The following is a 5,221-nucleotide window of genomic DNA, read 5'->3' as shown; positions in this document are numbered from 1 at the left end:
GAAACTTTTCAGATAACATCATTCGTACTTTGCGAAGTTCACAAGAATTCAGCGAAAACCAACATCACATCTCAACAAATAACGAAGTATTGATTCATAATTTCAATATTATTGAAGAAATACTTATGTAACCTCTAAAGCCTTCAAGGAATTATTTAATTCTAGTTCCAACCATAAATCGAATGAGTTTAATTTAGTATTAACTCATTAAAATCTATGTTACATCTGAGGAGAATATATACATATATATTTTCATAAAGACTGTAATAAAATTCTTATGTACAAAATATTAATTGTGAAATTTTTTTAACGGGTAGGTAATACCCGAGAGATATATATAAATTCACAATTAATATATTACATTCTTCGAATCAGATTAAGCAAATTATTAATTATACTTCCTACTTTCACAATAAAATACATTCTTTCATAGAAATCAAAACAACCATACTCATTCAAACCCAATTACATATTCTGATTTTAAAATCTCAGAATTCAATTCGAGATATAACCGGTACCATCACTTTTAGATTCCTACATCTTTCAAAGCTATACTTTGACTTCAAAAGTGTGTTAGAACATCAAATGTATACAAACAATTACAATATGTGTTCAAACCCTTCGAAAATCTCTGAAGACACTTCAAATAATGAGTAATCGAGATGATGATCCAACCACATATTACCCACAGTTATGTACTTAAAAAGCTCTCGAAACCAAAGTCATAATTCAACACATATCTGTGTCAGATCTTTTGGCATTTATTAGCAAAAATAACCTTGCAATTCCTTTGCAAAGTAGCAAATTATATCACAGCTCCAGCAATACAACTTCGATTTTTTTCATTCAGAGTAGCCTTATCATAATTTTGATATATGTGATTACCCTTTTGTTACCGGAGAACCTTTCATATTCCACCACATTAGCAATAAACTTACCAACAACTTCACTGATCTTGGGCATTCCGAAGAATCTTTATATTTATCGAAACCTCATCATTTACTCATCTGCCTCTTGTAACGAGAATTGCCATACGAATCATTGGGAATTAGCAATCAGTATTTTGAAATCTCACAGCATGTTGATGCCAACAGTTATACATAACATCTATTTCCAAGGCTTACATACTTCGAATGTGAAGTTTCTGAAAAACACTCTGAACCGCGAACTAGTTCTCGAAATGCTAATGAAGCAACAAAAACTGTAAACGACCTTAGCAGTAAAAAGTTTGATGATAAAGATTAGTGTATTAACAAAGCTCAAAAATAGAGAAGTTTTGGAACTGAAAAATGGATTGAGCAAAGTATGAAGGAGGCTGTGGACAAATCACAAAAACTGAACTTGCCTTCAAAGAATCCAAATGATTCAGTGTCTGCTGAAGTCATTAACGAATACCTTGCTCCTGACACTAAACCCTTACAGACATTATTCTTCATCATCCTCTGATATTAGAAATTCTAAGATATCATCGTATCTTTCATTATAAATATCCTCCATATTTCTGAAGATATTTCCATAACTATTCTTATCTGGAATCATTTATCTCTTTGCGCTATCTGTATTACATCAAAAAGGAAACTGTTTAGTTCCTATACTCTGTAAACCTTTGAGTTTAAAATATGAATATTTTTGATGTAGTGTTGGAAACTGAAGCATGAGTTAGTATAATATAATGACACTTGATCAACGTGATTATATTACAGTAATTCATGCTGAGTTTCTAAATGGAACGTGATGATTCACAGATCATAACATCATCATGTGCCATGTTATACGACTCTTGTATTCTATTTAACCTCTAAAATATCAAGAAAATATTTCTTGATGATTCGGCCTTTTCCAAGGTATTCTAGTAATTTGACAAGTCAAGATCGTGCTATCACAATTTCCTTCATAGAACATTAACAATGTTCATTCCGAAATTCATATCTGTGAATTCTGGACCATTACAAGCGGTGCTTAATCGCAAGAAGAAGAAACGAAAGGACATAACTCCGAAATAGAAATTGGGGTATAAGTTGCAGCAAATAAAAGAGAGCATTAACTATGGATGACAATGATTATAGAAGATAGAAACAGAGACTTTGAAATATAAGGGAAGATATAAGGCCCAACGACAAACCAAAAATTATAAACCATATATATCGATGCATATAGCAATATAAAGACAAGGGAGAACTAGAAACACTATAAACCCAAGAGTATAGTAGAAGTAAATAGATTCTTCCGGCGGTAGATGAAAAAGAAGAATGACCGATATGAAAGTTATAAGTATATCGAGAATCAGAACTGGATGGAGCATATTGATGAACACTTTAAAATATGAGTTGAGGGGAAAGAATAGAAGGTGATGAAACATGACTAGGAACTTAGAAATCAACAGATTTAACTCACACAATGACAGAATAAGTGAATCAAACCCTCTAGTAAATAGGTTAAGATTTTTGGGATTAATTAATCATACCATAACTAAATCAAGAGTGATTAGATCAACACCAAGAGCTATTATTCACCACCTGGGTGATTTGGGTTGAGAGAGAATCGGAGGAGCTCACCAGATCTGAGTGTGTGTAACAAATGAGAGGCTTAACCTAAAATGAAGAACATAAGACTTTATATACCCCTGCTATTGACTCACCCGTACGATTCATCCATCACACATACGAGTTGGCTTCATCAGCCGTACGGGTGATCACTCACTCGTGTCTTCTCATTTAGGTTGTAATTGTGACTTAGCTCAGTATCAACCTTGCGTATGAGCCTATCAGCCGTATGCGTGAGGCTTCACTCGGACGTCTGACTAAGTCTAACATAGTCAAACATCCAAATCTCGTTCCTGCAGTTGCTGTAACCACATACAATCACGGATAGGATAATAACGAACGATCATGGTGGCCTGTAAACTATTGTACCTGCAATGGACTTGGGTAGATGTCTAGGGACTTGCATAAAATGCATCAACAGAAGGTGTGAGTTGTAAGAAAATGAAGGAGGTGAATTTATAAGAAAATCTCCGACAGAACAATTAAAATGGACGATCGCATTTAAAGCGGATACTAATTCCTTTTGTTACAGGAGAATCAAATCTTATTATAAAGATTTTCTTCAAATCCCTTGAAATCTGGAAATCAATCATATCTACGTCAAATGATAAGATGAATCTACACTTACTCATTTCACTCTTCTATGTTAGCTTCATTCGTACTCTTCATATAAATGGATTGTTTATCCAAATTATTCGCTGATGATAAAACTCTAATTTTCAGCCTGTATGCATCATGAAAACATACTTATTATCATTCACGACCTTTCCACTCAAATTTCGGGACGAAATTTCTTTAACGGGTAGGTACTGTGACAACCCGGAAATTTCCAACCAAATTTAAACTTTATCTTTATATTATTCCGACACGATAAGCAAAGTTTGTTAAGTTAAATCTCAAGAATTTTAAATTGTGTTCATACATTCATTATAACCTCGACCAAATTCCGACGATTCACGAACCGTTATATATAAATAAATATGTATATATATGTATATATATATTATAACTTGAGAATATTAATAAAGTATTAAACGTATAATACTTTACATGAACGTATTTGTTTCAATATGTTTATCGATGGAATTAGAAGATAATATCAAATGATTGATTTATCAGATACATTATGATATGATTACGGGTCTATGTTATGAGGTCCACTATGATTTAAGAAATCTATTCTTTTTGACAACATTCGGAAAATGGTAGAGTGATTTATAAGTAAGAACGTGAAGTGTAAATAACTTAGATGTTGGATATCGACAAGTTAAGTAACTCGACATTTTTCATTAAGATGATTTCATACGTTTATTTAACCTTTGAACTTTATCCCATGCTTCACCAACAAACTCTAATTTAAAAAGTTGAAACCTAATATGAATATATATGATTCTACTTTTTAAAACATTTTATGATATAATGATTTCCATTATTTTAACCTTTAAACAAAATGATTCTTAAAAATATATTTGGTTTTGGAAAACAAAATTATTATATTTATTTGATTTAGTTTCTAATGTACAAAAACGTTTTCTGTTTAAAAAGAACTTTATTATTAAAACGTATATAACTTTTATAAATACCTAGAACCACTTTTGACAACACATTACTTAACCAGTATGATAAAGATAACGATATTTATATTTTATTTTATTAAATATATATAACGATTTAAATTAATATTATATAAATTTATACGCGTATTATACGTACATAGTTTTATACTTTTACTACACTTAAACTTTACCTTTACTTTATTTTTAATATACTTTAACTTTAATAATTCACTTTAATAATTCATACTTTAATAATTCACTTTAATAATTCATACTTTAATAATTCACTTTAAGAATTCATACTTTAATAATTCACTTTAATAATTCATACTTTAATAATTCACTTTAATAATTCATACTTTAATAATTCACTTTAATAATTTAAAAATCTATTATAAATAGAATTCAATAGGTTTCATTATTTCATAGAAACTTGAAAATATTTTTCTCTAAACTCTCTCAATCGATTTACATATATATATTTACTCCGTATTATTTCAAGATATTATTAGTATACATAAAATATTACGTCAGAGTGCTGTCTGAGTGATTTCAAAATTGTTTTTTTGAGTGGGATTGGATTAAGGAAATTATGGGTTATAGCTATGGAGGTGATTGGGTATGGTTCATGGGTATGCTCGTGAGGTCAATATAGTGTTTATCATCTCTGTTGCGTCTACGTACCTTTCCTGCAATATTGAATCTCAATATTGATACGTGAGTACTCATAATTTAACTTTTACATACTAAAAGTGTATCCCTGACTAGTGCTCGAGTATATAGGATTATGCATGTTTGTACTTTTGATATTGCCTTTAGTTAGGTTATGTTGAATCCTGAATTAGTTATATATGCGACTGAGATAAGGTATAAGATATGCATGTCATTGGAAAGCTAGCGTAAAATTAAGAACTTTTCATTTAGATATCGAATGATTTCGATGAACTGATTTGAAGTTATAGTCCATCGAATTTTTGTATTATTATTAAAAATGATTATTATTATCGTCGTTATTATCTTCGTTCTAGTTTTATCTTATTATTATTATTATTATCTTTATCAATAAAAGGATTTATCATTAAAAAATTGTTATTTTTTTATTATTACTATCGTTATTATCGT

The sequence above is a fragment of the Rutidosis leptorrhynchoides genome, chromosome 9, assembly GCF_046630445.1.
Source record: "Rutidosis leptorrhynchoides isolate AG116_Rl617_1_P2 chromosome 9, CSIRO_AGI_Rlap_v1, whole genome shotgun sequence".
NCBI classification, from domain to species: domain Eukaryota; kingdom Viridiplantae; phylum Streptophyta; class Magnoliopsida; order Asterales; family Asteraceae; genus Rutidosis; species Rutidosis leptorrhynchoides.
This window is presented reverse-complemented; position numbering follows the sequence as displayed.